Source organism: Hordeum vulgare, chromosome 6H (genome assembly GCF_904849725.1).
Source record: "Hordeum vulgare subsp. vulgare chromosome 6H, MorexV3_pseudomolecules_assembly, whole genome shotgun sequence".
NCBI classification, from domain to species: domain Eukaryota; kingdom Viridiplantae; phylum Streptophyta; class Magnoliopsida; order Poales; family Poaceae; genus Hordeum; species Hordeum vulgare.
In genome coordinates this window covers 53100305-53122188 of record NC_058523.1, presented here as the reverse complement: position 1 = coordinate 53122188, position 21884 = coordinate 53100305, and positions in this window count along the sequence as shown.

The following is a 21884-nucleotide window of genomic DNA, read 5'->3' as shown; positions in this document are numbered from 1 at the left end:
AGCAGCTACACCTAGCACAACAACACAACGACACGCAGCGGCACAACCATAGCACATGCAAGCTAAGCGTCGGGCAACAAGCAACCAGCGGCAGCAGCACACAAGCTAAGCGGCACATCAGGCAACAGGAGCAACGACAGGAGGAGGCCGGGCCTGGAGGGGCGACCACGGCGGGCAGGGCACGGCGGGCGCAGGGTACTGGCGGGAGACGCGATGGCAGAGCAGGCGGGGCGCAGCGCGGGGGAAACGCGGGAGGAGGAGGGCCATGGCGGGAAGGGCACCGACGGTTGACCTCGGGCCAAGGAGGCGATGCGGGGAGCTGCTGGCGGCGCAGGGGACGGCTAGGGCGGCGGAGGAGGCCGCCGGGGAGGCGCAGGACACCGGGCACAGGCGGCGGGGTGCAGAGGTGAATGACCATGGCGCGGCTGGGGCAGAGCACCCGGAGGAGGAGGTCGGGCACCAAGGGCGCTGGGGACGGCGAGGCCATGGCGGCGCGGCGAGCTCGGGAGACCAGGGGCGCAGGAGAGGGAGGCGACGACGGACCATGGGGATCGGGACAGAGGAGGCGCACGGGAGGACGAGGGAGGACGAGGGGAGAAGACGGCGCACGGGGGAAACAGGGGGTACGAGGGGGCTCGCTAGGGTTTGGCGCCAGCTGGGCCTGGGCGGTTGGGCTCCTCTCCCCCCTTGTTTTTTTTACTTTAAAAACAGAAAACTTAAACAAAAGAAAAACTTTTAACAAAAATAAAAAATGCTTTTGGCTCCTTTGAAAAAAATATACCCCAACTATAAAATAGCTTGGGCATTTTTAAACGAATAAAAATAAAACCTTTTGAAGAATTAAAATAAAACCCTTTCTTTTAAAATAATAAATAAACCCCTTATATAAATAAAAGAGTCTCTAGTTTTGAAATAACAAAAGGAAAAATAAAGCAAACCCAAGGGGTTGCCCCCACATTTAATAAAAGGATTTTTAAAAGAAGACGAATTTATTTTGAAGGGGTTAAAACTGAAATCTTTAGCAAAACCACAAAAATGAAATAAGAGGGGAGTGAGGGTTAGGTCCACGGTGTAACAGGGTTTTGAGGTGGCTCTCACACACCCAATCTCATCACTCCAACAAAACAACGCCACTCACAAAGCCTAACACCCAACAACACGGAGCAACAAGCAACACCGACAAAACACAGTTGACATGATGTCATGCATGATGCCATGATGCAAACTACATGATGATGCAACAAATAAAACTAATCACACGACGGAAACGGAAATAATAGGGGAATCTTCTGGAACGTCGGCATCGGGCTGTCACATACCGCTCCGGGTGGGCGGTAGTACCGCTTCGGGACGGTAGTACCTCTCTTTGAGCGGTTGTTCTTCGTTAGACTTTTTGCGAAGACTTTCTATAGAGGTAGTACCGCCAGCGCTGGAGGTAGTACCGCCAGGTCTGGAGGTAGTACAGCCAGGGGCTAGCGGTAGTACCACCAGGGCTAGCGGTAGTACCGCTATGCTCGGGCTGTAAGTGGGGGTAAGGGTGTGATTTCTTCCCCCACTATATAAAGGGGTTCTTCTTCCCCCTTGGACTTATCTGTCCGTTGAGCTCGTGTTCTTCCCCCATTGTTGACCTTCTTAGAGCTTGCTAACTCTCAATCCCTCCAATGATTCTTGCTTGTTCTTGAGGGAAAAGAGAGAGGAGATCTAGATCCACATCTCCACCAATCACTTTCTCCTCTATGTGAGGGGAACCCCTTGGATCTAGATCTTGGAGTTCTTTGTGAGCTCCTTGTTCTTCCTCTCATATTTCTCCATAGCTTTTGTTGTTGTGGAGGGATTTGAGTGTGAGGGACTTGACCACTTTGTGTGTTCTTGCCATTGCATGAGTTGCATCGGTTTGAGTTCTCCACGGTGATACGTGGAAGTGAAGTTTGAGAAGCCATATTACCTTTTGGTACTTAGTACCCTAGAGATTGTTCTTCGTGGATGCTTTGGCGTCCTAGAAGCTTGGTGGTGTTTTGGAGCTCAATCATTGTGGTGTAAAGTTCCGGGCAAGTGTCGGGGTCTCCAATTAGGTTGTTGCCCCGAGCAATTTGTACGGGTACTGGTAACCGCCCCCAAGGGTTGCCATTTGTACGGGTTCGGTGACCGCCCTCAAGTGTCCCTTAGTGGAATCACGCCATGTTGAATTGTGCGAGGGCGTGAGGAGATTACAGTGGCCTTAGTGGCATCTTGGGGATCATTGTGCCTCCACACCGCTCCAATGGAGATTAGCATCCGCAAGGGTGTGAACTTCGGGATACATCATCGTCTCCGCGTGCCTCGGTTATCTCTTACCCGAACCCTTTACTTATTGAAAGTGCGTTATATCGACTAGAGGGGGGGGGGGGTGAATAGGAGATTTTTACAATTTCATCATTGAGGAAATTCATTTTGAGGAAATTCCTCACTGATGACTAACTTACAGCGGAAACAGTAAAGGATCAGAAGTGCAAAGTTTCACAACAACAGTTTTTCAGAGTGAAGAATGTGAAAACAGATTGCACTGTGAGCAGGCATGCAGAATACAGATGAGGATTAACTGACGTGAAGAATTTGGGGTTGAGGAAATTTAGAGAAAGTGTTCAGCAAATTCTTCAAACAGTCTCAGTGAAAGTCATCAACACATAATAGGAGGAAAGTAAGGAGTTGAGGAATTAGAACCCGTTTCTCAGTGAAGACAGTCGTTGATGACTCAAGTTCCAACTACTGTGAGAGTCGTACATCTGGTTTGGAGCGGCTTGGTATTGAAACCAAAGGACAGACAGTCCCGGGACACACAGTCCCTACCGTATTCTCCTTGAGCTAAGGACACACAATCCTCGCCCAACACTCGTGGTAAGTCTTCAGGGCAGACTTCCAAACCCTCACAAACTTGGTCACCCGGCGATCCACAATTGACTGCTGGAAAGCTCTAGACCATGACGCCTAACCGTATGGAGGATGCACAGTCCTCAAAGGTAAAAGGCTTCAGTCCCACACAGGAACAACTTCTTCAGTGATGCTCAATCACTAGGTTTGGTTTGTGGTTTCAGTGTATGGGGTATTTCCTCACTGATGAATTACTCTTGAAGACTCTGAGGAATTGGGTTGCTCTTATGACAAGTGTCAGTTTCTAATGGAGCAGCCAACCAGCTAGTGGTTGTGGGGGGTGGCTATTTATAGCCTGGGAGCATCCTGACATGATTTTACACTAATGCCCTTAAATAATATGACCGTTGGAGTGGATAAGACCAATGACTTGGCGTGGCTATCGAAACGGTCGGAACCCTCAACTGTGAGAGTCCTCATGTTACTCGTATTCCTCACTTGAGGCTTTTGGTAGGATTAGGATTGGGTTGAGCATCATGAGGAAATTCATTCGATTGTGTAACTTCGACCCCCTTTAACAGTACGGTGTTCCTATTACTCAAATGCGAAGAAAATAAAACAGAAAGTGTAAATCTTCATGCTTCACATTCTTCAGAGTGATTTTCTTCAGGACACACCGGACTTCTCAATATCAGTATCTTCATGAGGAATATCAATTTCATCGCAAATTCCTCGCGATTCATTTCTTCAGCTTCAGACCAATTTCTTCAACTGAAGACATACATTTTTAGGGGTCGATATTCTTCAAATATCTCAAACTCCTCAGTGACTTATAGATCCTGTGATACTTAACCTATAAGTCTTCAAACCACCAAAATCACTAAGGAGCACTAGATGCACTTACAATCTCCCCCTTTTTGGTGGTTGACGACAATTAGGTTAAGTCTTCAACAGGGATCAAAGATATGAAGTGTAAATACTCATTTGAGGAATTTGAAATCAAGATTTAGAGAGACTCCCCCTGAAGATGTGCATATCTTGAGGATTTTGCTTTTCACAGCAAATGCACATTGATGATTTTATATCATGGAGATCTCCCCCTGAGTCTTGTAAATCATGCATATATGTAACATATCATATGAAAATGCATGATGACAAATGGTATCTGACGAATTCCAGCATGCGTGCATTAAAACTTGAGGAATAAGCATGCGAAGAAAAACGTTCAAAAGCGTCAGAGTACCATCGGGCTTAAGTTACAACTCATTACATAAAAACTTCAGAAGAGCCAAGAGTTTGTAACTTAAATATAGTTCATAAGCCCCAAAAATATCCCGCTTGAAGACTAACTCTCAAGTTTCTCCCCCTTTGTCATCAAGTGACAAAAAGGGACAAACTGAGGACTAACGTCCGTGAAGACTTCACTTCGTGGCAGTTGAGGAAGAGCCGTGATGCTTCTTGGGAGTAGTCTTCTTCCTTGGACCGGTAGCATTGTCAAGCTGTTCTTCATCAGTTTCAGCAGTGCGGAATGAAGAAAAGGAGCTGTCTTCAAGGTTTGGCACTGGAATAGGCTTGAACTTCTTCTTGGGAGGCCACGACCATTCAAAGTATCGCTCAAAGTCCATTTCTTCAAGCTCAGTCTGAGTCTTCAGATGTGCAAGTGTAGCCCAGGTGCGATCAAAAATCTCATGCAGATAGTGATGGTCGAGCTTCACAGAGTTCTGTGTTTCAGTGAGGGTTTTCACAATGGCACCAAACTGGCGTTTGACCCACTTGTGATTTTGATCCACCTTCTGGTGAAGACTGAGGATGAGCTCTCTTGTATTCATCACGCGAGGAGGAACGGGGCTTGCCGGACGAGTCTTAGTATCATCCCATGAAGAATAAGCTTCTGGCTCTCTGAACTGGCCATCAAGGGGCCTACTGCCTTCTTCAATCACAGATTTGCCTTTTCCTTTAATGGACTCGAAAGTCTTCTTGTTGACCCGGATAGGAGGCATATAACCAACATGGTTTTGGAAATCAGCGTGGAAGTTGATGCCTGTCCTTGTCCTGATGAATCTCATGATCCATGGGGCATATATCTTGTGATCAAAAGGACACATAGCATTGTCGGACAAAGTCCTCAAGAAGAAATCATGGATGTTGATAGGAATACCATGGATAATGTTGAAGAGGATATTCTTCATGAGGCCTACAACATCTTCTTCATCATCATGGCGTTTGATCGGCGCGAGCACACTGCAGAGGATTCTGTAAACAGATTTGGGTGTGTACTTGAGCTCGTGGACGAGGAAGGTTGTTCTCGGAGATTTTCCTTCAGCCAAAGGCTTCATGAGGACTTCCATCATCCCATTGGGCAGCTCATGCTCACCATAAAGCTTCACAGCCTCATCTGAGGGAATTGGTACATGCAGTTCTCGGAGGAGTTCAGTAGCAGGAGCCTTGTAGTGAGTGTTTTGTGACATCCAATCAAACACCCAAGTGTTAATGTCTTCAGGGTTGCCAGATATGTGAAGAGTGGCATTGAACTAAAGAATTAGCTCGTTGTTCCAGTCAGAGATGTCGGAGCACATTGGGAGTAAACCAGCATCATGGAGTACACTGAGGACTGGCTCCAGGCACAGTATTGCTTCAAGTTCAACATGAGGAATATGCCTGTGCTGGAATATCTTGTTTCGTCCATATTGCACAGAGGCATAGTAGTTCATCTGTGTCCTAGTCCAAAACTTCAGATGCCTCATTTGAGGCTTGTCATAGGGGTTCTCTCCAATGAAGTACATGCGTTCTTCAAAGAAATTTTCCTTTTGAAACTTTGGACGCTTAGAGAATGGCTGACGCTGAACTGGCTTAAGATTTTGCTGAGGAACAGCAGGGGAGACAACAATGGCAGTCTCTGGGTTGAGCACGACGAATGCATTGTCTTGGTCCGGTGCATTTTCTTCAGCATTTTCCTCACGGTGAGGAATTTCAGCAGCTGGTACTTCAGCCTGAGGAGATGGTGCTGGCTGGGTGTCAGGCTGAGGGGTTTGCTCTGGCTGTGCATTAGGCTGAGGAATAGCTTCTTCTTGCTCAGTTGGAGGAGGTGGGTCAGCCTGTTCCTCATCTTGAGGATTTTGCTCAGAGCATTGATTGTCATCAGTTTGAGGATTTTTAGTTTGTTCTTCCTCAACTGGCTTGGTGGCAGATGCAGTTTCATCAGCTGGTGCAGCTGATGCTTGAACAGTGTATTTCTGAGGAATGAAAGGCTGAGGACTGTCGTTTATATGAATTTCCTCGTCAGTGTGTTCCTCAGAGGCGGCATCCTTCATTTCCTCATCTGCCTTTTTCACTGGATCATCAATGATGACCATTTCATAGGAAGGAGCGACATTCAGGGGCACATGGTCCAGAGGAGCAGTTTCTTCAAGTGCTTTGAGGCACTTGGCCTATGTTTCTTCTTCTGTTGAGGAGGCCTTTCTCTTTTTGGCTTCCTTCTCAGCAGCCCTGGTTTTCTTCACGTATGATGCAGACGGAGTCATCTTCTTCACCGTTGAAGCTTTTGGTGAAGGGGTTCTCTTGACAGATTCTTCAGCTGGTATTGAGGAACCAGCTGGAACAGACTCATCAGCTTGCTTTGGCGAAGCAGCTGGGCCAGGGGCAGTCTCATCAGCTGCAGCAAATTCATCAGCAGGAGTTTCCATGATGATTTCTTCAATAGCCGGTTCATCCACACGGCGTTCTTGGTGTACTTCCTCAGTTTGAGGAGTTTCCTCATCATGAGGAGATTCATCTGTTGGCTCCTCAATCAGGGGCTGAGAAGTTGGTGCTGGGGGTGCAGCCTTCTTATCGTAATCATCAACAACACTAGTGGCCAGCTTGATGAAATTGCTTTTGAGACTCTTACGATCTGACAGCTTGGAGTACTTGTCAGTCAATTTTCTTCAGCTCTGCCTGTGTTGATACCAGTGCATCAGGAGTCAACTTGAGGAGATTCTGCTTGAGGAATTTCTCCTTTTTAAGCTTTGCAACTTTGGCCTGCTTGGCCTGCTGTTCTTTCCACTTGGCTTCATTGGTGAAAGTGGTCACCATGTGGCTGATGCCAGGGGGAAGTTTCAAATCATCAAGTGGAGTGTTTGGGTCCTCATACCAGATGTTGATGTAGTCAAGGAGGACCTTGGGGTCCATTGCCAGAGGAATAGTACTGCCTGATGCTTGAGCTACTCTTTCCTGCTTGTTTCTGATGATTGCTTCCAGGGTTTGATCATCAAATTCATCATTGCCCTCTGATGCAGATGGGACGGTTATGATTTTGCTGGGGCTTGGCAGAGTTGCACGTTCAACAGATACCTGAGTCTTCACAGGAAGTGTTGAAGACTTTGTCTCCGAGCTGGTTGCAACTGGGAGTGAGGAGCTAGAGCTGGCGGTCATAGGCTTCATGACCTGCTTCTGTACTGGTTTCTCTTGAGGCTTTGGTGGTGGTGCTGAGGATTTTGGAGCTGAGGAGATTGGTCCTGAGGGCTTTGGCGCTGATGGTTTTGGTGTTGAAGGTTTTGGTGCTGAGGGTTTTGTGACTGAAGCCTAAGCAGACTTCTCTTGAGGCTTTGGAGCCCTTGGTTTTGATGGCACAGACTGCATTTGAGGAATTTCTGAGCGAGAGGTTTCTGCGGCAGAGGAAGTAGCAGCAGTTGAGGCAGCAGCTGAGGATTCATTGAATTTCCTCACTGCAGTTTCTGCCTGTTTCTTGAGCTTAGCCAGATGCTTTTCCTTCTCATCTGGATAGTCATCAATGGTCATGAGGCTTGAGGGATGTGCTACTTGATGATCCTCAAGTGGGGCCCGTCTGCCAGGGGGCTTCAGAGCGAATTTCTTCGCATACTTGGGAGTCACAAATCTGTATTCCTTCCATACCTTCGCCCATCGGCGTTCTATCTTCTGCAGCCGTATCTTTCTCTTGGCCATTGTCTCATTTTCATCAGGTGTGCCATAGTCCAAGTAAATATCCTCAGGGATATCCACAGCTGTGTTTTGCTCAAGTTTCTTTCCTCCCTTCTGTTTTCTGTCATCCTCCATTTTCTCCAGCTGAGTATTTTGCTGATGAGATTGAACTCTTGAGGATTATGATGAGACTTGAAGATTTTCTTCCAGAAACGCTGCAAACGAGTTAATGTGATGAGAACCGAGAGATTCGTCAGCTGACATGTGTGTACCTGTGAATAGAGTATAGTTGCGAGGAATTTGGAGAGGTCATATGCGTTCTCAGATTTGAAGAAAATGAAAAAGTTTGATAGTTGAGGAATATAACCAGTGGTTGAGGAATTTGCCTAAGCATACTGTTCTTGGGTTCCAGAGTTGTACAGATCCGAAAATTCACATAATTGAGGAATCTCGTGAAAATCTTAGATGCTTAGCATAGTTCATCAATCAAGTGCTTATCGATTCTTGCGGACAAACAGATTTCACATAGAAGATGTAAAATTTTAGATCTAACTTGCGGTAAAAATGGGATTTATTTACCCTGGAAGGTGCGCACGAAGAACACAGAAAGGTGTGTGTGGAGAAGCTCTTCGGTCACGTGTCCAATGCACCCTAACCCGGCGACAGAGGACGTCTACGGCGGCGGCGGACGAAGATGGTCCGACTCCGGCGTGGTTCCAGAGTCGGAGAAGTCGAGGCAGTGAAGCTCTTCCTCACCGGCCACGAGACTACCAGCGATGGCGCTAGGGTTCGGTGGTGTATGCTGTGGCAGGAGTGTGATGGAGCGAAGAAGAGTATGCCGAGGGGTATAAGGACATATTTATAGCCAAAAGTTACTATTGGCGTGAAAATTTCGGACCAAACAACCCCTGCCTCTACGTCTCCGCAGGACACGTGTAGCTCCCGAACAGTGCGGTGGAGATAGTGGAGATCGTGGTTATCCGATCGTGGGAAGTGGGGTTCAGTTACTGTGTATTAAAGAAACAATTTTTGAAGATTTGAGGATTTTCGTTACAAAATCATCAGCTGACAAGGACGCAGTGAGGATTTTGAACAAAGTTTCAAGTAGAACGCATATGAAGAATTGAATAGACTGGATGAGTATAGCATAGAGGGAAAGTAGGGTCCGATCACATTCACTTAGCAGAAATACCAAATTGAAGAAATGGCTATAAGTGAATGCTGTTGAGGACTTGAAATCACAGTCTATCTAGTCAAATGAAAGTCATCAAGTGTTTTTGAAGATTTTGTGATAAATCATCACAATGAAGAACAACTGTTTTGAAGAAAAACACATTTTGAGGAAATAGAACATTTGAAGAAAATCAACTTGAGGAATTTCACATTGGGCGGTGGCATGACCCACCATATAAGAATGTTGATTACAGACGCCGCGTACAATTGTCGTAGGGCCGTGAGAATCAATTTCTTCGTTGATTTCTTCACATTCAGAGTGACATTCTTCACCAGTTGAAGAAAATCGATTCATCATGTGTTGCACATCTAAGTCATCAATTTTGCATAAGTGTTAGGATGTGTGCATGTTTTTACAAAACATTTGAAGATTCTAAGATATTTAGCTCACACCGCAACTTGCAAAACCTTTTCTCGTCCAAGGGCTTAGTGAAGATATCTGCCAGTTGATCATCAGTCTTCACATGGTCGATGAGGATATTTCCCTTGAGGACATGGTCCCGAAGAAAATGATGACGAATCTGGACGTGCTTGGTCTTCGAGTGCTGTACTGGGTTGTATGCAATCTTGATAGCACTCTCATTGACACAGTAGAGAGGCGCATTCTTCATGTTGATGCCGTAGTCCTTGAGGGTTTGCTTCATCCATAGTAATTGAGCACAGCAAGAACCAGCAGCAATGTACTCAGCTTCGGCAGTGGAGAGTGATACGTAGTTCTGCTTCTTTGAGGACCAGCAAACTAGTGATCTTCCGAGGAAATGGCATGTGCCAGAAGTTGACTTGCAATCCACACGGTCACCAGCATAGTCAAAATCATAATACCCTACCAGATGAAGATTTGAGCCCTTGGGATACCATAATCCTAGTGTTGGTGTGTGAGCTAAGTATCGAAGAATATGTTTCACAGCCTTATGGTGTGATTCCTTTGGTTTTGCTTGAAAACGTGCACACATGCAAGCACTAAGCATTATATCTGGCCTAGATGCACATAGATACAATAAAGAACCAATCATAGAACGATATACCTGCTGATCGAAATCTTTACCATTTTCATTAGTGCCGAGGTAGCCATTGGTAGGCATTGGAGTCTTGGCACCTTTGCATTCATGCATGTCGAATTTCCTCAGAACATCCTTGAGGTATTTCTCCTGTGATATGAAGATTCCATTGCTTTGTTGACGAATTTGAAGACCTAAGAAGAATTTCAGCTCCCCCATCATGGACATCTGATATTTTTCACTCATCATGTAGGCAAATTCATCACTGTATCGTTTGTCAGTACAACCAAATATGATATCATCAACATATATTTGACACACAAATAGCTCATTATCATAGGATTTAGTGAAAAGAGTTGGATCGAGTGAACCAGGTTTGAAGCCTTTCTTCATGAGGAATTCCTTCAATGTATCATACCATGCCCGAGGGGCTTGCTTGAGACCATAAAGAGCCTTTTTCAGTCTGAAGACTTTGTCTGGATTCTTTGGATCCTCAAAACCTGGGGGCTGAGCAACATATACTTCTTCCTCAAGCTTACCATTGAGGAATGCACTTTTCACATCCATTTGATATAAGATGATGTTATGATGATTAGCATAAGCAAGTAGTATTCGAATAGCTTCAAGTCTAGCAACAGGTGCAAAACTTTCATCGAAATCTATCCCTTCAACCTGGGTGTAGCCTTGGGCTACAAGTCGTGCCTTGTTCCTCACTACTTGACCGTCCTCATCTTGCTTGTTTCGGAAAATCCACTTGGTGCCGATGATGTTGTGCTTGCGAGGATCTGGTCGTTTGACGAGCTCCCATACGTCATTCAGCTTGAATTGAAGAAGTTCGTCTTGCATAGCTTGGATCCACTCCGGTTCCAGAAAAGCCTCAGCAACTTTTGAGGGTTCTGTGATGGATACAAAGGAAAAATGCCCACAAAAGTTAACTAAGTGTGAAGCTTTTGAGCGAGTGAGAGGACCTGGCGCGTTGATGTCGTTGAGGATTTTGTCAAGTTCTACTTCATTTGCAATCCTCGGATGAGCTGGTTGAGGATTTTGTCTGGGCTGAGGAAGTGGTTCTGGTGCAATTTCCTTAGGAGCATCTTCTTGATTTTCATCAGTGATGGGGATTGTTTCTTCACCAATTTCCTCAGTGGGGACAATGTCTTCAGTAGGCTTGAGCTTTATTGCTTCCTTAGGAGACAGCTTATCTGGATCAGAAGGCAATTGCTCTCTTTGCGAGCCATTAGTTTCATCGAACCACATATCTATAGTCTCAACAACTTTGTTGTGATAGTTGTTCAAGACTCTGTAAGTGTGCGAGTCCTTTCCATAACCGAGCATAAAACCTTCATGTGCATTAGGTGCAAATTTTGAGCTATGGTGAGGATCTCTAATCCAGCATTTTGCACCGAAGACTTTGAAATAGCTTACATTGGGTTTCTTGTCAGTGAGGAGTTCATATGAGGTTTTCTTGAGGAATTTGTGAAGATATACCCTGTTGATGATAAGGAGTCTGATATTCTTCAAGCATAGTTCTTGCCATTTCAACCAGAGTCCTGTTCTTCCTTTCGACGACACCATTCTGCTGAGGAGTATAAGGAGCAGATAATTCATGAGTAATACCAAGTTCATCAAGATAATCATCAAGACCAGTGTTTTTGAACTCGGTTCCATTATCACTCCTGATATGTTTGATCTTGATGCCAAACTTCGTCGAGGCCCTTGAAGAAAATCGTTTGAAGATTTCCTGCACTTCAGTTTTATACACTATGATATGCACCCAAGTATATCTGGAATAATCATCAACTATGACGAAACCATATAAAGATGTTGCATTGGTTAGTGTGGCATAGTGAGTAGGTCCAAATAGATCCATATGAAGCAATTCAAATGGTCGTGTAGTGGTCATGATAGTCTTCGAGGGATGCTTGGATCTGGTCATTTTCCCAGATTCACAAGCACCGCAGAGATGATCCTTGAGGAATTTGACTGATTCGATGTCGATGACATGCTTCTTCTTCGCGAGCGTGTGCAAATTCCTCATGCCTGCATGACCTAGTCTTCGGTGCCACAACCATCCTTCTGAGGGTTTTGCTAGTAAGCAAGTGGCTGGTTGAGGACCTGTAGAGAAATCAACAATGTACAAATCCCCTCTTCTTACACCTTCGAAGACTTTGGATCTGTCAGATTCCATGATGACTACACATCTATATCTACCAAAGATAACAATCATATCAAGATCACAAAGCATCGAGACTGACATGAGGTTAAAACCAAGGGATTCAACAAGCATCACTTTGTCCATATGCCTATCCTTGGAAATAGCCACTTTGCCAAGTCCCAATACCTTGCTTTTACCTTTGTCGGCATATGTAATTTGCTTCAGAGGTGATGGAGTTAGTGGCATATTCATCAGTAAGCTTTTATCACCAGTCATGTGATGTGTGCAGCCACTATCAAGAACCCACTCAGTATTCTTGGGTTTGTCATCCTGCACATGAATTAGTACAGCTTACCATCTCATATGCTTCAGATTTGAAGAATATGATATTGATTTCATCAGACAAGAATTTCATCATAAAAAAATATAAGGACATGTGAAATATTTATATTTCATCAATCATTAGCTTGCGCCCTATCAAGCATTTCCTCAGGTCTCCAGCAAATTCTTCAGATGATGATTTTCATCTGGAGACCTGACCTGCAGAAGTGATTAGTTCGATTTCTTCACCACCCACATCTGAAGGGGTGGCAAAGCATTCATCATCCTGCGAGCACCATATGAGAATAGTGGCATTGAAGCCAATGCACTTCTCTTAACAGTAGGGGGGTTAAAGTACTCATATGAATATGCAGAGAACTGGTTAGAGGATTTATGAACATAATGATTTGAGGAGTAACGCTCATATTCATATTCCTTGTAGTTTCCCTGCACGTTAAACGCATTAGCACGGGTACAAGCATAGTTTTGACCACTTGAGGACTTTGATCCTCTTGAAGACTTTGGTCCTCCTGAGGAATTTGATCTGGGGTTCAGATTCTTCAGTGGTGGTGTCACGAGAACATTCACCTGAAGATTTTCAAGACAACTTTTTGGAACCCAGATTTTCCTCAGGGGAGGGCCATTCCTGCAGTTAGTTCCAACATATCGAGCAAATACTTCACCAGATTGATTTTTGAACAGTTTATAGTTGGAGTCAAATGACTCATATGAGGAATAGAATAATTCACATGAAAAGGCACTTATATTAGATGGATCAAAAGGAGGCCCAGTAGCAGCAACCCATGAGGTTTTGGGATACTGCTCAGGTTTCCAATAAGATCCATCAGCATTTAATTTCCTCTCAAAGGCAATTCCTTCTTTCCTCGGGTTCCTGTTCAAGATCTTCTTTTTGAGCACATCACAAAAGGTTTGATGTCCTTTGAGGCTTTTGTATATGCCTGTCACGTACAATTCCTTCAACCCTGCATTTTCATCAGTAACATTTGTGTTTTCCTCAAGTGAGGAAATAGACACAACAGGTGCAGTTGAAGAATTTGTAGCAATAGTAGCATTTGATGATTCTGGTGAGGAATTAGCAGTTTCGCATTCAATGCATTTAAGACATGGAGGAATGAATTCAACTTGACCAGCGCTGATCTGTTGAGCTAGTAATGAATCATTTTCCATACGAAGATCATCATGAGACATCCTCAGCTTCTCAAGATCAAGCTTTCTTTGAAGAAATTCATAGGAAAGCTTCTCATGATCAGTGAGGAGTGTATCATAACGATCCTGAAGATTATCAAATCTAGACTGAAGACTTTTCACATCTTCAGTGAGGATTTGGGTAAGGTTCATTTCATCATTCAAGAGATCATCACTTTTATCTAGCAGTTTCTGAAGCTTTTCCACGGCAGTTTGTTGTTTAGTGGCAATGATAGCAAGTTTACTGTAACTGGGTTTCTTATAATCATCAGGTTCACAGTCACTTGAATCAGAGGAGGAGGCATTATTTGGTACCTTTGAACCTTTTTCCATGAAGCAATAGGTTGGAGTGAAGTCATCAGCATAGTCATCAGTATGGATGGTGCAATCATTTTCTTCAAGGTTGAAGATTGACTTGCTGACGAAAGTGGTTGCCAGTGCAAGACTAGCCTGTCCGGATTCTGAGTCTTCATCAGAACCCTCTTCTTCATCACATTCCTCTGATTCTGCCTCTGAGTCCATTTCCTTGCCAATAAGTGCCCGAACCTTTCTGAAACTAGTCTTCTTGTGCGATGAGGGCTTTGAAGATGAGGATTTTGAAGATTTCTTCTTCTTCTTCGAGTCATCAGAACTGTCATCCTTGTATTTCTTCTTCTTTGATTCCTTTCCCCAACGGGGACAATCAGCAATGTAATGACCTGATTTCTTGCACTTGTGACAGGTTCGTTTCTTGTAGTCCTCAGATGAAGATTCTGATTTCCTCATGTCTCTTCTTGAAGATTTACCGAACTGGCCACGTCGTGTAAATCTTTGGAATTTCCTCACGAGCATTGCAAGCTCCTGTCCAAATTCTTCAGGGTCACAAATGCTGTCATCTGTGTCTTCGTCTTCAAATGAGGAAATTGCTCTAGCCTTCAGTGCACGTGGTCTGGAATAGCTTGGTCCATATAGATCTCTCTTTTCTTCTAGCTAGAATTCATGAGTATTTAGCCTTTCAAGTATATCAGCTGGATCAAGCATCTTGTAGTCTCGTCTTTCTTGAATCATCAGAACTAAAGTATCAAATGAAGAATCCAAAGATCTCAGCAGTTTCTTCACAACCTCGTGATCAGTGATGTCTCGAGCTCCTAGTGCTTGAAGTTCATTTGATATGTCAGTGAGGCGATCAAAGGTGTCTTGGCATCTTTCATTGCCATGTATCTTGAAGCGACTGAAGAGATTGCGAAGAATATCAACACGAGAGTCACGCTGGGTTGATACTCCTTCATTTACCTTGCACGGTCTCTCCCAGATCAGTGTTGCAGAGCCCAAAGCACTTACTCTTCCAAACTGGCCTGGGCTCAGATGGCCACAGATGATGTTCTTCGCTTGAGAATCCAGTTGCTTGAATTTCTTCACATCAGCAGCAGAGACACTGGCAGAGATGATGGGGATGCCATGTTCCACAATATACCAGAGATCATTATCAATAGCTTGTAGATGCATTTGCATTTTGTTCTTCCAGAAGGGAAAGTTCTTTCCTTTGTAGGTAGGACATGCTGCAGTCACCTTAAACATGCCTGCAGTTGACATAACTAAAACTCCAGGTGGTTAAACCAAAATCACACAGAACAAGGGAGTACCTTGCTCTGATACCAATTGAAAGTGCGTTATATCGACTAGAGGGGGGTGAATAGGAGATTTTTAGAATTTCATCACTGAGGAAATTCCTTTTGAGGAAATTCCTCACTGATGACTAACTTACAGCGGAAACAGTAAAGGATCAGAAGTGCAAAGTTCCACAATAGCAGTTTTTCAGAGTTAAGAATGTGAAAACAGATTGCACTGTGAGCAGGCATGCAGAATACAAATGAGGATTAACTGACGTGAAGAATTTGGGGTTGAGGAAATTCAGAGAAAGTCTTCAGCAAATTCTTCAAACAGTCTCAGTGAAAGTCATCAACACATAATACGAGGAAAGTAAGGAGTGGAGGAATTAGAACCCGTTTCTCAGTGAAGACAGTCGTTGATGACCCAGTTCCAACTGCTATGACAGTCGTACATCTGGTTTGGAGCGGCTTGGTATTGAAACCAAAGGACACACAGTCCCGGGACACACAGTCCCTACCGTATTCCCCCTGAGCTAAGGACACACAGTCCTCGCCCAACACTCGTGGTAAGTCTTCAGGGCAGACTTCCAAACCCTCACAAACTTGGTCACCGGGCGATCCACAATTGACTGCTGGAAAGCTCTAGACCATGACGCCTAACCGTCTGGAGGATGCACAGTCCTCAAAGGTAAAAGGCTTCACTCCCACACAGGAACAACTTCTTCAGTGATGCTCAATCACTAGGTTTGGTTTGAAGTTTTAGTGTATGGGGTATTTCCTCACTGATGAATTACTCTTGAAGACTCTGAGGAATTGGGTTGCTCTTATGACAAGTGTCAGTTTCTAATGGAGCAGCCAACCAGCTAGTGGTTGTGGGGGGTGGCTATTTATAGCCTGGGAGCATCCCGACATGATTTGACACTAATGCCCTTAAATAATATGACCGTTGGAGTGGATAAGACCAATGACTTGGCGTGGCTATCGAAACGGTCGGAACCCTCAACTGTGAGAGTCCTTATGTCACTCGTATTCCTCACTTGAGGCTTTTGGTAGGATTAGGCTTGGGTTGAGCATCATGAGGAAATTCATTCCATAGTGTAACTTCGACCCCATTTAACAATACGGTGTTCCTATTACTCAAATGCAAAGAAAATAAAACAGAAAGTGTAAATCTTCATGCTTCACATTCTTCAGAGTGATTTTCTTCAGGACACATCGGACTTCTCAATATCAGTATCTTCACGAGGAATATCAATTTCATCGCAGATTCCTCGCGATTCATTTCTTCAGCTTCAGACCAATTTCTTCAACTGAAGACATACATTTTTAGGGGTCGATATTCTTCAAATATCTCAAACTCCTCAATGACTTATAGATCCTGTGTACACTCACAAACACATCAGATACTTAACCTATAAGTCTTCAAACCACCAAAATCACTAAGGGGCACTAGATGCACTTACACTTATGCACTTTACTTTGTGATAGCCATATTGTTTATTGTCATATATCTTGCTATCACTTAGTTGTTTATATTGCTTAGCATAAGTTGTTGGTGCACATAGGTGGGCCTAGTTGTTGTGGGTTTTGTGCTTGACAAATTAAACGTTAGTTTTATTCCGCATTTGTTCAAGCCTAAACCGTAATTATTTTAAAGCGCCTATTCACCCCCTCCTCTAGGCGACATCCACGTCCTTTCAATTGGTATCAGAGCTAGGTCTCTCTTTATTATGTTTAACCACCTAGAGAGTAAGGATGTCGACTAGGGGTTTAGGATTCACTGACACTCTTAGTTTTGATGGCACAAATTTTGATGTTTGAGTAATTCACATGCTTAATCACTTTCGGGTCTTGGACCCAAATTTAGAGCGAATTGTAGATATGGGTTTTTCTCCTCCAAAGGATTCTCAAAATATATCTTTAGAGGATGAGAAAAACTCTTATCTCAATGCTCAAGCTTCTAATGTGCTTTTTGATGCTTTGAGCAATGTAGTTATATTTCAAATCATGCCATTCCAGGATGCTCATGAGTTGTGGACAAAGCTTCAAGATAAATATGGTATGTCCAAGATTTGTGGGAATGGTTGTTCTCCCTCCACCTCCGGTTGTGTGGTCTTCTCAACTTCATCTACTTCATCTACATGTGGATTGCCACAAGGTAATGATATGGTGAGTTGTGGAGATCATTGCAATGATGATAGTGGGCTTATTGTTGATGATCCTTTATCAGTATATTATTGCAATGCTTCATCTTTGGGTGTTAACACTTCGAGCAATCTAAATATTTTACATGCTTGTGTTGATAGTCCTTGCATATCATGTAAAAACTACTTGACTAAATCTCATGATGAAATGCTTCCTATATCTTGTTGCCATGATAGAAATGTATCTATTTCCTCGAGTTGTTGTGCTAACAATGTAGAGGAAATTCATCACTCCATGGAACAAGATGTGGCCTTGAATGATGCTTCAAGGGATCCTACATCATCATCTATTGTTACTCACTTTTGCCTTATGGCTAAGGCTTCCAAGGTATCTCCTACTTTGAATCCCAATATATCTTATGATGATGATGTTGATGATAATGGGGATGAGGATAATGATGAAGAGAGTGATAATATTGCAGCCTTAAAAATTAAGGGTGAAATGATTTTTAAATCTCTTTATAAGAATAAACTTGCTTGTTCCAACTTCTTGGAAATCATGTCTATTTCCACTGAGGGAAATAAATACATTGAGGAGTTGGAAGCTCATCTTGAGGAGCATGAGGCCACCATTGAGACAATGGAAGGTCATGAGCGTGATTACGCTAATGAGATCGCAGAGCTATCTCAAGCTCTTGAAAATGAACAAACCACCAAGGAATCTCTTGAGGAAACCTTTGCTCTAGAATTATCTAGATTAAAGGAATCCCATGATAGAGCTCTCTGATACATCTCCATCGTATCTACTTTTCCAAACTCTTTTGTCCTTGTTTTGGACTCTAATTTGCATGATTTGAATGGAACTAACCTGGACTAACGCTGTTTTCAGCAGAATTGCCTTAGTGTTATTTATGTGCAGAAATCAAAGTTCTCCAAACGTCCTGAAAATTTACGGAGATTATTTTTGGAAAATATGAAAAATACCTACGCAAAGATCCACCCGAGGGGGTGGGCCAGTGGGCCACAAGCCCTGCCACCGCCACCCCCTCGTGGCGGTGGGTGATGTCAGCTATGCTTCTCTTGCAACGGCGCCACAAATTATCGTGTTGACGGCACCAGGAATCCTTCAGCTGCGGCTACACCTTAAGGGACTTCCTAGGCAAGTATGCAAAGGATTTCCCCCATGGCCTTGGAGTCTTGCGTTTGTGTTCCCTCGAAGCGGAAAGAGTGATGTAGCACAGCGGTGGTAAGTATTTCCCTTAGTTTGAGAACCAAGGTATCAATCCAGTGGAGGAGTATCACAAGATCCTGCACAAACACGAAAGCTTGCTCCCAACGCTATGAAGGGGTTGTCAATCCCTTATAGATTGTTTGCCAAGTGAGAACTGAAAGCAATAAAGTAACAAAGCAAAGTAAAAGCAGAGATGTAAACGATGGATGTGAATAGACCCGGGGGCCGTAGTGTTTACTAGTGCCTTCTCTCATGAAAGCAAGTAGACGGTGGGTGAACAAATTACTGTCGAGCAATTGATAGAACCGCGCAAAGTCGTGACGATATCTATGCAATGATTATTTCTATAAGCATCACGTCCAAAACAAGTAGACCGATACTGTGTGCATCTACTACTATTACTCCACACGTCGACCGCTATCCACCATGCATCTAGTGTATTAAGTCCATAAGAACAGAGTAACGCCTTAAGCAAGATGACATGATGTAGAGGGATAATCTCAAACCAATGATAAAAAACCCATCTTTTTACCCTTGATGTCAACTACTTGATGTGTGCCTTGCTGCCCCTACTGTCACTGGGAAAGGTCACCACATGGCATAACCCAAAACCAAGCACTTCTCCCATTGCAAGAATCATAGATCTAGTTGGCCAAACAAAACCCAAGACTCGGAGAGACTTACAAGGATATCAAATCATGCATATAAGAAATCAGCAAAGACTCAAATATATATCATAGATAATCTGATCACAAATCCACAATTCATCGGATCTCGACAAACACACCGCCAAGGAAGATTACATCGGATAGATGTACATGAAGATCATGGAGAACTTTGTATTGAAGATCCAAGAGAGAGAAGAAGCTATCTAGCTACTAACTACGGACCCGTAGGTCTGAAGTGAACTACTCACGAGTCATTGGAGGGGCGATGATGATGATGAGGAAGCCCTCCAACTCCAATGTCCCCTCCGGCAGGGTGCCGAGAAGGGTCTCCAGATGAGATCTCACGGAAACGGAAGCTTGCGGCGGCAGAAAAGTATTTTCGAGGCTCCCCTGATTTTTTGCTGAATATTTGGGAATTTATAGGCCAAAGATCTAGGTCAGGGGGCGGCCAGGAAGGCCACAAGCCTGCCCACCGCCACCTCCCCCTGGTGGCGGAGTGGGGGCTCGTGGGCTCCCTGGAGCCCACCTGGCTTGGCCCAAAGGCCCCCTGATCTTCTTTCATTCGAAAAAATAAAAAGAGAAGATTTCGTAGCGTTTGCGATACGGAGGCGCCGCGACATCCTATTCTTCATCTGGAGGGCAGATCTGGAGTCCGTTTTGGGCTCCGGAGAAGGGAAATCGTCGCCATCGTCATCATCAACCCTCTTCCCTCTCCAATTTCATGAAGCTCTTCGTCGTTCGTGAGTAATCTATTCGTAGGCTCGCTGGGCGGTGATGAGTAGGATGAGATCTATCATGTAATCGAGTTAGTTTTGACGGGGATTGATCCCTAGTATCCACTATGTTCTGAGATTGATGTTGCTACTACTTTGCCATGCTTAATGCTTGTCACTAGGGCCCGAGTGCCATGATTTCAGATCTGAAATTATTATGTTGTCACCAATATATGTGTGTTTTAGATCTGATCTTGCAAGTTATAGTTACCTACTATGTGTTCTGATCCGGCAACCCCGGAGTGACAATAACCGGAACCACTCCCGGTGATGACCATAGTTTGAGGAGTTCATGTGTTCACCAAGTGGTAATGCATTGGTCCGGTTCTTTATTAAAATGGGAACTTTAATATCCCGCAGTTTCCTTTTGGACCCCGCTTCCACGGGAGAGATGAACAATAGATGTCATGTAAGTTCTTTTCCCTAAGCACGTATGACGACACACGGAATGCATGCCTACATCACATTGACGAACGTGAGCTAGCCACATATCTCTCCGTGTTATAGTTGTTGCATGATGAATATCATCCAAACAAATCTCCGACCCATTGCCCACGAGTTTGTCCTACTGCTGCTGTTTCTTGTTTGCTCTGCTGCTAGTGTTGCTACTACTGTCGCTTGCTATTGTTGCTACTTGCTACTGCTGTCACTACTTTTGTTCCTTGCCGCTGCTATTACTCGTTACACTGCTGCTACCTGCTACAATCTTGATACGCTGGTCGTTGACGGGAACAGACAATTTCCGTCAACGAGGCAACTTGGCGCCATTGATACGACAGTTAGGAATAGTCTGTCGTCAACAGATCATTTCTGACACCGTTGTTATCATACTACTTTGTTGTTACTACTTTGCTTGCTAATACTACTAATCTTTCAGGTGTGGTTGAATCTGATAAATTCAGCTGCTAATACTCGAGAGTATTCTCTCACCTCCTGTCTGGCGAATCAACAAATTTGAGTCGAATACTCTACCCGTGAAAACTGCTACGATCCCACGCGCTGGTGGGCCGTCAACAACATTCTTCTAGTTTAGATTGCCGGAGAGTGCTAGCAGCATTCTTCTGGTGCCGTTGCAGGGGAAGGTCTGCTGTCACGGAGTCACTCTTGAGGTGGCTAATGATTTTAGAACTAAAAATGATAAGCTTGAAGTTGCACATGCTAAACTCCTTGAGGACTATGAGCGCCTCGAAAATGGCTCAAGCGCTATTAAGAGTTCGCTCATCGAACTCACCGAGTCTCATGCTCAACTTGAAGCTTCATATGCTAAAGAGCTTGCCAAGGTGCCTTCTCCTCTTGTTGCTAATGATGATGCTTGTGCTACTAACTCTACTTCTTGTGAACCATCCATTTTAAAGGAGAATGTTGAGCTGAGGGCTCAACTTGAGTTGCTATCTAGCAATTATGTGAAATTGGAAGAAAGTCATGTAATGCTCACAAGCTCTCATGATGATCTTGTAGCATCCCATAATGCGCTAAAATTAGCTCGTGAGGTTATTACTACCATGGTAACATCAAGTGAGCCTCATGTGGACAATGGCACTACTTCTAGTCAAAATGCTATATTGCCATGTGATAGTCCTCGTAATTCTTCTACTCATAACGTTGCTACCTCTTGTGATGAATTACTTTCCTTGTCTTGTTGCTCTAACAATGAAGCTTATACTTCCTCTAGTACTTGTGTTGATGCTAACCATGTAGAGGAAATCGAAGAGCTCAAGGCCCAAGTCACTTCTTCAAAGAAAGACTTGGAAAAGAGTCATGAAGGGATGTCCACATTCAACAACGTCTTGTGTGGGAAAAAAATC